Genomic DNA, 14,974 nt, shown 5'->3' with positions numbered 1-14,974 from the left:
ACGTAATAATTTTTCTTATATATTTATAATATTATTAAAATTTTTATTTAAAACTTTTTTTAAAGTATAAATAAATTTAATTAAATAATAACGAATTAATAATATATTTTATTTTTTTTAAACTTAAAAAATATACGTTAATTATTATTAATGTAAATATTTTTTTTATTTAATAATTTATTAATAAAAACGATTATTTTTTAATTTATTATTAAACTTTATAAATCGTTTATTTTAATATATAAGATATAATATGATATTAATTATTAAAATATAATTATAAAAATATATATTTTTAAAAATAAATTTATAGTTTAAATATTTTTAAAATAAATTTAATTTTATTTTAATAATTAAGTAAAAAAATTTATCTTTTTTAATAAAGTTTTTATTATTATTAAAAACTTTAAGAATAAAAATTTTTAAGTATTTTTATGATTTTTAAATCGTAAAATAAAATATATTATAATAAATTTATCGTTAATTTAAATTTAAATAATAAAATATATCATATTTTAATATATAATTATAAATTTTAAGAAAAAAAAGCTTTTAATTCGAAAATATTAGATTTAAAATTTTAATTATAAAACTTTTAATAATTTTAATATTATTTTAAAATTTATAAATTTTAAATGTTTTTTTAAAGTATTTATATAAATTATAAAAAAAGTAAATCTTTAATTAATAAAAGCTTCATTTTTAATTATATAATTAATAATATATTAAAAACAAGTTAAAATTTTATAAATTATAAATATTAAAATAAAGTTATAATTGTATTATAAAATTATTATTAAAATTATATTTTAATAATTATAATTTATAATATGTTATTTAATGTGAAAAACTTTTTTTTGTTAATATGTGTTTTTTTAATTTCGTTTTAAAGATATTTAAATCGATATAATTTATTATTTTTATTTTGTATTTTTTTAATTGTGTTTAAAATATTTATAATAAGTAATTATATATTTATAAATTTACGTAATAATAATAATAAAATGCGTTTTAATTCTTTATTTAATTATTAAAGTTTTTAAATTATTTAATAATTATTTTATTAATTATAAGTAATTTTAATTAAATATTTTTCGTTAAATATTTTTATATTAAATTTTTTTTAAAAATATTTATTAATAAATTATAAAAATTCTTTTTTTTTTCGTTATTTTTATAATTTGTTAAATCCGGTAAATATTACGAAAAGTTAATATTATTAAAAATTATAATATTTTATATAAATGGAATATTATTTAATTATTTATTTTTATAGTTTCGAAATAATTAAATATTAATTTAAAAGTATTATTTTATGTTAAAATATAAACGATTTTATTAAAAAACGTTTATAAATAAATATAAAATTATTTAATAAATAATATTAAATTTTAATTAATTTTTTTTATTAAATGTAATATTATTTAACGATATATTTATTTAATTATTATTATAATGTTTAAAAATATCGTTTATTTTTAAACTTTTTTTATACGTATATAAATCGGAAATAATATATTATTAAGGTTAATAATAAATTATATTAAGAAAAGATTATATTTAATTATTATATTTTTAATTTTATTTTTTATTTAAATTTTTTTTTATTATTTAAAGATTATTAATAATTATATATTGTAATTTCTTTTCATAATATTTTTATATTTAAGTTAAAAATCTTATAAATTTTTTAAAGTTTTTAATTAGTTTCGAATAATTATTTATGCGTTATATTTTTATATATAATTATAATAATATCGAATAAAGATTTTTTAATTTACGTGCGATTAATTTAATTATTATTATTTTTAATAATTTTATTAAAAATAATAAAAAAAATATTAAATATGTAATAATTATAGTTTTATGTTATTATAATTTTATTATAATTTATTTATAATTATATAATTAATTTAAATAAATTTAAAAGTTATATTAAGTTTTATAATTTTTAATTAAAAAATCTTTTTATAAAAACGTTTTTTATTTTCTTTTTTATTAAAAATAATTAATAATTTATTTAAATTATAAGGAAAAATTATAATAAACGTAAAAATAAAATAATTAAGATTTTTATAATTTAAAATTTTAATGTTTAACGAAACTTGTAAATATAATTTTTTATTATAATTTTAAATAATAATTTTCTTTTTATTTTTATTTTTTTAATAATTAAAAATTTTAATATTAATAAAATTTTTAATAAAATTAATTTTTTTAATGTTATTTATAAAATTATTATATAAATTAAAAAAGTTAAAAAATATAATTATAATAAAAAAATTAATATTTTATTTATTAATTAAATTAATGTAAGGATATTTTTTTATATAATTATTTATAATATTATTATTTATTATAATATTTTTTATTTTTTTCGTATATTTTTTTAATTTTATTTAAAATTTAAGTTATTTATAATTTTAATTTTATTATAATAAATATTATTATTTAAATTATTATTATATATTAAATTTTAATTAAGTTTTTTAAATATATAATTAACTTTTTTAATTAATTTTATTTTTACGTTAATAATATAAATAAAATTTAAAATAATTTAAAGTAATAATATTTTATTTTCGTTATTTTATATATTTTAAAAATTATTATTTAATTTAATATTTTTACATAAGAAATTATATATTTTTAATTATAATAAAATATTTCTTATTTTTATTTTATAAAAATTTAAAAAAAGAATTAAAATGTTTTTTCGGGTTTTTATAAATTATATTAAATAATATATATATTTTTAAAAATATTATTTATTTTTTAAAAAAGAATTTTTATAATATAATAAATGTTATTTATAAAAATAATAATTTATTTTTTTATTTTTTAATAAATAAAATTTATTAATTAATTAAATAATAAATTAAGAATAAATTTTATATTTAATTTAAACGAATATTTAAAAAATAAAAACTTTTTTTTTAATAAATAAAGTTTTTTTAAAATTATAAAAAATAAATAAACGTAAAAAATTCGTAATATAAATAATTAATAATTAAACGGTATAAATTTTTTTTTAAGAGATTTTTTATATTTATTATAAACTAGAGAATTTTTTGGTTAAGGGTTATAATAATTTAAGTTTTAAAATATATTTAAGGTTTAATTATTATTTATTTTACTTTATGCGAAGGTTTAATTCTTCGATACGTTTATTTATTCGAATTTTTTTATATTGTTTCGTGTTCGTAAAAGTGTTTAATTAGTTATTTTAATATTATTAATAATAACCCTTTTCTTTTCGATTTTATATAATTTTTCCTTTTTTTGGATTCGAACCTTTTCTCGTCCCGGCTTCGAACTTGTTCTTTCTTTGTAACTTATTCCGGACCCGTCTTTTTATTTACGTACTTAAACTTAAACTTAAACTAGAACTTGGATCGAGACTTGGATTAGGACTTGGACTTAACTTTGATCTTTTAATTTTTTTTTATTAACCTCGTTATAAACCTTTATAAATTTTTAATAATTTTTTAATTTTCTTTTAAACCTTTTTTATAATTAATTATTTAAATTTAAGTGTAATATTTTAATTATATAAATTGTTAAGTGTTTTTAAGTTAAGTTAAGAATTTAATTTTTAACTTGGTTAAATTAACCTGGTTAAATTAACTTAGTTAAACTAACTTGGTTAAATTAATTTAATTAAATTAATTTAGTTAAACTAATTTAGTTAAATTAACCTAGTTAAATTAACTTAGTTAAATTAACTTAATTAAATTATTTAAACTTTTATATAAATAAATCGATTAATTAAATTATTAATTAAAAATTAATTATTTAAGTTTTTTTTTTTAAGTTAAATTAAATATTTAACTTAATAATAATTTTATAAATATTTTATATAATAAATTTAGTTTAAAAAAAAAATCGCGAATGGATTCGAACCTTTTATTAAAAAGTAGTTAATGCGTTACGAAATTTTAGCTTTTTAATTAAATAATTTATTCGAATAAATAAGTTTAATTTCGATTTAATTTCTTTAAGATAACTTAATCACTTTAATTATCCCGATTTTAAAGCTTTTCTTTCGATTAAATAAATCCTCGTCCCACCTTTTTTAAGGTTAAAAACTTAACTTTAAATTAATCGAACTGAATTAATCGAACTGAATTAATCGAACTAAATTAATTAAACTAAATTAATTAAACTAAATTAATCGAACTAAATTAATCGAATTAAATTAATCGAATTAAATTAATCGAATTAAATTAATCGAATTAAATTAATCGAATTAAATTAATCGAATTAAACTAATCGAATTAAATTAATTAAACTAAATTAATTATTTGTAATTTTAGTTTTTTACCCATTTAATCGCATTACGTAAGCTTTTATATAATTCCCGCGTTTTTTAATTAATCGCATCCTTTTATTAATTACTTAATTTTAAATATAATTAATTTTTTAATTAAATTAATTTACTTATTTACTTTTAAATTAATTTTTGAATTAATTTAAGGATTAATTTATTAATTATTCGATTAATTATTAAACCGTTAATTAAATTAATTTAATAATTAATTTAAGGATTAATTAATTAATTATTTAATTAATTTTTAAATTAATTTAAAAATTAATCCTTAATTAAATGTATCCTTTTTAATTAATTATTTAATTTTCGATTTTATTAATTTTTAATTTATTTATTTATTTATTTATTTATTATTAAATTAATTATTTAATTAATTTAAAAACTTATTTATTTATTATTAATTTAATTTTAAAATTAATTTAATAATTATTTAATTAATTATTAAATTAATTTTTAAATTAATTTACGAACCGACCTAAGGATTAATTTACGAATTAATTTAAGGATTAATTTATTAATTAAAAAATTAATCGAATAATTAATTTAAGGATTAAATTAAGGATTAATTTATTAACTTTTAAATCGACTTTTAAACCGATTTTTAATCCGATATTTAAATTAATTAAAAACTTAATTAAGGATTAAATTAAAGATATATTTAATTAATCGTTAAATTAATTTTTAAATTAATATAAAAATTAATTTATTAATTAATTTATTAATTATTAAATTAATTTATATTTTGAATTAAAAATTAATTAATTAACTATTTAATCGATTATTTAATTAATTAAATATTTAATATAAAAATTAAATTAAAAACCGATTTATAAACTAGTTAATTAATTATTAAATTAATTAAATTACTAATTAAATCCTTAATATAAAAATTAAATTATTAATTATTAAATTATTATAAAAACTAATTTAATTAATCGTTAAACTTATTTTTAAATTAATAAAATAATTAATTTAAAGATTAATTAATTAATTATTTAATTAATTTAAAGATTCAATTAAAGACCGATTTATAAATTAATTTATTAATTATTAATTTAATTTTTAAATTAACTTTTAAATTAAGTTAATTAAATTAAAAATAATTATATAAATATTTTTATATAATTTAATTAATTTAAACCTTTAAATAAATAAATTTATAATAAATAAAAGAAATAAATTATAACGATTAAAACTAAATTTAAAATTACTTTATTAATTATTTAATTAATTATTAAATTAAATATAAAACTAATTAAAAAATTAAATTAAAAATTAATATATTAATTATTAAATTAATCGTTAAATTTATTAAAAAATTAATTCAAGGATTAATTTAATTAATCGCTGAATTTACTTTTAAATTAATCGAATAATTAATTTAAAAATTAAATTAAAAATAAAATTAGAAATTTATTAATTAACTTTTAAACTAACTTTCGAATTAATTAAATAATTAATTTAAAAATTAAATTAAAAACCGATTTTTTAATTATTAAATTAATTTAAAAATTAAATGAAAAATTAATTTATTAATTTTTGAATTAATTTTTAAATTATTCGAATAATTAATTTAAAGATTAAATTAAAAATTAATTTAATTAATTATTAAATTAATTATTAAATTAATTTAAAAATTAAATTAAAAACTTATTTAATTAATCGTTATTTTAAATATGTTAATTAATTTATTAATTATTAAATTAACTTTTAAATTAAATTAAAAATTAATTTATTAATTTTCGAATTAATTATTAAATTAACTTTTAAATTAATCGAACCGATCGAATTAATCGAATTAATCGAATTAATCAATTATTTAATCATTAAAAAAAAAAGGATTATATAATTATACATTATAAAATATACTTAATTAAAACATTACTAAAAAATGCATTTAATAAAAAGCTTTAATAATTAAAATTAAAGCAACATTAAAAAGATTTAACGGCAAATAAAATGGTTAAAGCGGTTTTTTAAGTTAATTAATAAGCTTAAAACTCGGAATATAAGAAAAAAAGGAAAGTTAAAAAATCGAAAATTCGAACGTTCGATTAAACCTTAAAATACAAAAATTCGGAGGTTATACGCCCGCGCCGTGCGAAAACCTCATATATTATTATATTTTAATAAACTTATAAATTAATTAATTTAATAAATAATTAATTAAAAATTTATATATAAAAATAATAAATATTATATTAATTATTAATTATAATTTAATTTTAAATTTATTATTATTTTTAAATAATAAATATATATTAAAAATTTTTAATTTATCGTTTTACTTTATTAATTTAAAAATAAAAAATAAATAATTAATAACGTTATTTTTTTAAATTTTCGTTTAATTAAACTTAATTAAATTATGTTAAACGAAAAATTTAAAATAATTTATCCTTTAAATTAAATATAATATATAATAAATTTATAAATAATATTTATTTTTATATAATGTAAAAAATAAAAAACTTAAATTTTCTTATTAAAATATATTTTTTAAAAATTTAATAAAATTAAAACGTTTTATTTTATTTATAAAATTATAAATAATTTAAAACTAAAAATACTTACATACTTAACTTTTATTAAAAAAATACTTATAAATATTATAAATAATATTTATTAAAAATTAAAAATAATTAATAATACGTAATATATCGCAAAAAAGTTTATTTTAAACGTTAAAAATTTAATATATTATATTAACGTAAATATTTTTATTTTCATAAATTTTCTAAAAATTATTTTAATATTATTTTTAATTATAAAAAATATTTACTTAATTAAATTATTTTATAACGTTTTACTTATATTTTTTATTAAAATAATTATTTCGAAAAAAATTAATTAACTATTTAAAAAGTTTAAATTTACTTTTACATTAATATTTATAATTATAAATTTTAAAACTTAAAAAATAATTCTTCCACACACTTTTTTAAATTTAATTAATCGTAAATTATTTTTAAAGAATTTTAATTTTATTATAATATATATATAATTATTATAAATAATAAATTTAAAAAATTTACATATTTTATTTCATTTTAACGAAAAATATTAAATAAATTTATATTTACTTTATTAATTAATAAATAATATTATACGTTTATTTAAACTTAATTTTATAATATAAACATTATATAATAATAATAAACGTTAATTATAAAATATATATATATTAATACATTAAATTATTAAAAAATTATTTTATTAAAAAATATATTAATTATTTAAACATAATTTAAGTTATTTTTTATATTAAAAATTAAAAAATTATTTTATTAAAACATTATAATTAAATTTTAAATATATTTTTAATAAAATATTAAAAAAATGTTTATAATTTATAATATTACCGTTATAATTAATATTAAAAAAAATTAAAAAAAAACGGGATTTAAATATTAAAACTATTTAATCGCGCGATTTTTAATAGTTTAAACTTTTCGTTTATATTATTATTATTATTATTTTATTTATTTTAAAAATCTTTTTTTTTTATTTATTAAGTAAATTATTCGTTTTTTTCGAACGGAATATATTTAACGATAAGTTTTATTTTTTTTTATTATATAATTATTTTTTAACGTTTATTTCGTTAATAGTTAATGCGGTTTTATTTAATTAACTTATAAAATTAATACGTTTTATAATAATATTAAAAGTGTTATTTTTTTCCGTAATTAATTCGAATATTTTAATTATAAATAAATTTTATTAAATTTAAAATATTTAAAATTATTAATAAAATTAAAATTAATATAAATTACGGTTAATTTAAAATAAAACGATTAATAAAAAAATTATGTTAAAGTTACGTTTTATACTTTTAAAGTGGGGGTAAAAATTTAAAATTATATATACGAAAAGTATAACTTTAATAAATTATATAATTAATAGTTTTAACGTTATTAATTACGTGTTATTTATCCCGATATTAGTAATTTTTTCTTTTTTCGTACGATTACGTGTATACCCGGATTTTACACTTTTTTTAAGTCGTTTTAAAATTACGGTATAACGCGTTTATTTTTTTTCTTTTTTTTATTATTTATTTTTTAAACTTTTTAATTCACGGAAAATATTTATTTCTTTAAATAATAATATAAAAGAAATTTCTTATAAAAATTAATCATTTATTTATTAAAAATGTTTTTTAAACGTGTAATAACGAAACTTTTTTAACGTAAAGTTTTATATTAACAATATTATTATAATATAATATTATAACGAATATTATAATTTATTTTTATTTATCGTGAAATATTAACTATTTTAATTAAATACGAACGTTATTATATTAATCGAAAAAATTATTTTATAATATCGTTACGATATAAACTTATTATAATTATTATTATTAATACTTTTAAAAATTATATAAATATTTATTCGATAAATAACTTTATAAATTATTATAAATAATTTATTTTAATTTTTATATTATAAAAATAAATTAAAAAAGCATAATATTAATTAAAAAAGTGTTTTTAATAAATAAAAAACAAGAAAATAATAAATAAAAAACGTATTATTTATAATTATTATAAATTAATAAAAAATAAAAATAAACGTTTCGTAATTATTATTAAATTTTATTATATTACGTTAAAAACAATTTAAATTAAACTTTATTTTTTCCGCGAAATAATCGAATGTTTTACGAAAGTTGCCGAAAAAGTTATTAAATAATATATTAAAATATATATTTTTAATTTAAGTTTTTAATTATTATTACTTTTAATTATTTTTTTTTTCTTATTTTTAATTTAATATTATTCGGTTTCGGTTTTTTAATGAATTATTTTTCGATTTAAAGTTATTTAATTTATTATTATTTATTTAAAGTTTAAATGTAAAATATTCATATAATTTAAATTATAATTTTTCGAGTATTTTAATATTTTACGGCATTTTTTATAAATTTTAAATTATGTTTTTTTAATTAATTTCTTTTTATTTAATTTTATAATTACATAGTTAAATAATTTATATTAATAAATTTTCGAAAGGTTTTATTAACGTTTAATTTTATTATTATATTTATTAAATTATTTTTTTTATATATTTATTTAATATTATAAATTTTACAACGTTTATATAATTATCGTAATAATATAATATTAATTATTAACTTTTTTTTTTAATTATACCGAATTTAACGAAGTATTTATAAAGTAAAAACGAATTCGTATATACGATAATTAATATTTTTAAAAAATTAAGTTTTCCGAAAATAATTATAATCGTTATTTTAATAATTATTTTTATATTTACTTTATAAATTATTACGTAAATTTCGTTTATTAAAATATTTTTTATATTTCGTTTATATTTAATCGAATTTTAATAAATTAAATTATTTTATATTATAAACGTTTCGTTATTTATAATTTTATTTACGATAAATATTTCGTAATTAATTTAAGAATTTAAGTTTTTATTATTTACGAATAATTCGTTAATAAATACGTAAATTTTAAATATTTTTAAATTTAATTCGATAAATCGGAAATTTCGTTATATATTTTTTTATTATTATTTAAATTTTTTATTTAATTTATCGATTATTATTTTATTAAATTCGCAGTATTATGCCGTTTTTAATATATTATACGTTATTTTTAATTAATAAATTAATATTATATATATATTTCATATTTTTTATTATACGTATTATTAAGTTATATTTTTAATGTTTAATTTTATTAAGTTAATTTTTTTTTTTATCGTAAATATAATTTATTATTTTTTTCGATTAATAAAATATAACCGTTAAAAATTATAAGCTCGTTTTTTTTTAAATAATTTTTTAATTTTATTAAAAACTTTATTTTTTTAATTTAATATTTTTAATTAATTAAATTTTTTATTAAATATATTAAATATATCGTTCGTTTATATATTAATAAATTTAAATTATTCGTTAATATTTATTATTAATAAATATAAATTATATATAAATATAATTATATAAAGTTTTTCCCGGTAATATTTAAAATACGTGATTTATTAATATATATTAATTTCGAAAACTTTATAAATTAATTTAATTATAATTATAATTATATTTTCCGGATATTTAAAAATTAATTCTAGTAGTAATTTAATTAAAATTATTCGATTTAAAAACGTTTCGAATTATATATATATTTAAATTACGTTTTATAATTATATACGTATATTTTTTCGTATTAAAAATAAAATTAATATTATAATAACTCGTTAATTTATATATTAAATTATTAAAAATTATATTAATATAACTTTTTTACTTTTATCGATATATTTTTAAATAATAAGTTTTAACTTTTCGTACGATTTATTCGTTATTTTTTTTAAATTTTTTTAATAATTTTAAACTTAAATAATCGATTTTTTCCGTATTTTATTTTATTTTATTTTATAAATAAGAAAATATTTCGATTAATTAAACTTTCGATTTTTTATATCGTTAATACTTTAAACGGTTTTTTAAAAATTATAATTTTTTTTTTTTTACGAAGTTTAATTAAAAGTTATTTATTATCGATTTTTTTTCGTAAAATATTCGCCGTATTTTCGATAATTTCTTTCGGTTTATTTTTATTTTTAAAAAATCGTTTTTATTTTCGTTTTTAAGTTATAAAAGTTTTAATATCCGGTATAAATTCGTTTAATTTTACGTTAAATTTATTATTAAATTTATTTTTAAATAAAACTCGTATTATTTTATCGTATAAATATAACTTAATAATAATTATGCGAAATTTAATTAATTTTTTATTAATTTATATAATATATTTTTTATTTTTTCGTAAAAATAATTTATACGGTTTTATTTAATTTTTATTTTTTTTTTATATTTACACGTTTAATATTAAAAAAAAGTTTAATATTTTAAATATATTCGGGTTATTTTTTATAATAAGTATATTATTAATTTATTATTTAACTTTTAATTCGTATATAATTTCCATTTTTTTTTATTTACTTTAATACATTACATAATCAACGATATATTCGGAAAATTATTAATAATTCGTGGGTATTTTTTATAAAATATTATTATTTTAATAATAATACATTTCAATAATATAACTTAAGTTTAGGCGTAATTTCTTTAATTAATTAAAAACCTTATCGATAACTCCATTAATATTAAAACAAAATATAATAATATTAATTACTTTTTAAATTAATAACTTTACTTTTTAATCCTAAAACTTTTTATAATTACCTATAATTTAAAACCCTTAATCTTATAATTCTAAAAATCTAAACCTTATATTTATACATTTAATTTAAAAGGAGATATTTAAGATCGCAAATAATTCAGCTTAACATTAATACTTAATACTTTTTAAAGGGTTTTAAAAGAATATTATATGACAACTTCGCTTCAAAATTTCTTCTACTTAATCTCGTTTCCTTCATATCTCAACCATATCAAATTCAAATCAAATACAACCAAAATAAATACGCTTTACAACCCTTAATTATATAATTTAAAAAGTTATATTAATATCGAAAGTTTAATAGAAAAATTATTCGAGTATAAAATTTAGTAAAAAAAAAGTACATTCATTTATTAATATTTTGTATAAACTGCGTTATACCTACACTAATAACCTATACGTATCGATAAGCCTTTTAACTAATTAAAAACCGCAATTACGGATTTCAACTATACTATTAAAATATACTACTATTAAAATAACAATACTCTTTTTATAAACAAATAACGTTAAAATTATACCATTTAATTTTATAATATTATTTATTATTTTAATAATTATTTATAAAATATTTTCGAATATAATCCCGGTATTTTATAAATTTTTAAATATTATTTTATACGTACGTTTTAATAATATATAATAACGTTTAAGTTAATTAATCGAATTATATATTTTAACCGATACTTTTTTAATCGTAATATATAATGTTTTTATATTAATAATAAACTTAATTATTATGAAATTTTTTCCGGCGTTATATATTAATTTATTCGGTAATTTAAAATATATATTTATTTATATTTTTCGAAATATATTTTATATATATTTTACCGTTATATTTTTTAAAAATGTTACGACTTAATATAACGTTATTTTATTAATAATATAAAGTATTAATTTATTATTAAAATATATTATATTAATAAAAATATTATAATTAAAATTGATATTATTTTTTATAATAAATTTAAATCGTACATTTAATATTAATAATAATATTTATTAATTATGTTAATAATATTTTAATTAATATTATTATATTTAATTCGTTTAAATACTTAATAAAATCGGTTTATAAATAAATAATTAAACCGTTAATATATTTATTAAAATTCGATTTTTATTAAATAATAATTCGCAATTACATTTTCCACATTATAAAATAAAAATTATAAATATTTTTATTTTCGAATAATAAAATAATTTTTATTATTATATATTAATATATTTTTTACGTTATTAAAAAATATATTCAATCGATCCATATTAATTAAATAAAATAAAAATAATATATTTAATAATATAATATAAAATGAAATAATTTTAAATAAAATTAAAATATATATTATTTTTATATTTTATTATTTTACGTTATTATTAAAGTAAATTTTATAACGTTTTATTATATTCGTATTTAATATAATTTTTAATCGAATTTTTTATAATGTTTTAAATTAAAGTTTTCTTTTTATAAATATTTCGAATGTTCCGGTATTAAACATGATTTTTTAAAAAAAAATATTTATTTTTTAAATAAAAAGTTAATATAATATTATTAATTTTATTTTAAAAAACGATATTTAATATATATTATAAATAATCGTTATATATGTTAAATTTTATAATTATATATATAATTATATTATTTATTAAAATATTTATAACGTAAATATTATTAATTAAATTATAATTTATTATATATTAATTTAAAATTAATAATTCGTATTTAAAATTTTCGTTATTTTTATTAATTTATTAAAAAAGTTAAATATTAAAATCTTATTTATTATTATTTTAATTATTTTCTTTATTTTCGTTTAATTCGATTTTTTTATATTTTAATAAAAATTATTAAAAGTTTTTATCCGAAATATTTTTTTTATAGTTTTATACGTAACGACGTTAATTAACGCGTTAATTTTTACGTTTTTATAAAAAATATTTAATAAATTAATATTTTTTTTATATATAAAATATTTTTTATTATTATATTTTTTATCGCCACGTTAATTATTTCGATAATATTTATAATTTTATTAACATTTTTTTCTTTAATTATAAAATTATTAATAACTTTAACTTCGGTTTTTATTTTTACCGTATATTCGGTCGATTTAATATTAATCGTTATTATTATTCGTTATATTTTATTAATATAATTTTAAGTTATTTTAATATATAATATTTATTATATTTCGAAACATTAAATATACGTTTTTAAAAATATTTATTAAAAATAAAATTATTATTAAAAAAGTTAAATAATTTTATACGGTATTAATTATGCTTTTTTTAAGATTAATATTTTTAAAATAATTAATGGAAAAACTTTTATAAATACGTTAAATTTTATAAATAAAAATTTTCAAATATATTAATAAATTTTTACCCGGATTTTTTTCGATAATTATATAAATATTCGTATTATATTATTTAATTATATAAAGTTATTAATTTTTAATTATATGGAAAAATTTTTTATATTTTACGATTATTAATTTGAAGTTTTGTTTTTTTTTAACGAAATAATTAAAATAAAATTATAAGGTTTATTTTTTTTATATTATTAAATACGCGTCGTAGTATTAATTAACGTTAATATTAATTTTCCGGTAATAATTTTTAAAAACTTTAATTTTCTCGTTAAAAATATTATATTTTTTATTATTTAATTTATTTTTATCGTTATAATATATTTTAATAAAATCGGTTAATGTTTATAATAAACCGTTAAATAAATATAATAATTCTTTTTTTATTGATGAAAGTTTTAATGTAAATTTTATATTATTTTATAAAAATTCGAAATTAAGTAACGAGGTTTTACGTTTTATATTAAATGTAAATTTTACGATTAATCTTTATTTAAAATTATTTAAATTAACTTTTCGAAAAAACGCGTTATTTATATTATAATTTCGTTTAATTATTAAAATAAATATATAATTTCGTTTAATATTAAGTTTAAAAATTTATAACATTTATAATATTTTAAATACATTTTATTTTATATATTTTATATTATAATATTAAGTTTATTACGTTTAAATTAATAAAAAGTTTTTAATAATATTATAAAATATTTTTATATTCGAAAGTTACGATCCGTTTTTTTATTTATTTCGTATAATATTTAAGTTAAATTAAATATATTATTTTATAATAATAAACGAATTTATTCATAAAATTATTCGTAATTTTATTCGTAATATTATTAAAAATATTATTATTAATATTTCGTTTTTAATTAATCGTTTAAAATAAAAGTTTTAATTCGAAATAAATTTATTTAATTTAAATTATAATAATTTATTAATTATTTTTTTTAATAATTTAAAAAATTTATTAACTTTTATTATAACCGTTAAATAATAAGTTTATAATTTAAAAAGCTTAATATTAATTCCGTATATTTATA

This window comes from Annulohypoxylon maeteangense (assembly GCF_022496945.1).
Source record: "Annulohypoxylon maeteangense strain CBS 123835 unplaced genomic scaffold GGS22scaffold_43, whole genome shotgun sequence".
NCBI lineage: Eukaryota > Fungi > Ascomycota > Sordariomycetes > Xylariales > Hypoxylaceae > Annulohypoxylon > Annulohypoxylon maeteangense.
The sequence above is the reverse complement of the archived record's forward strand: the minus strand, read 5'-3'. Positions refer to the sequence as shown.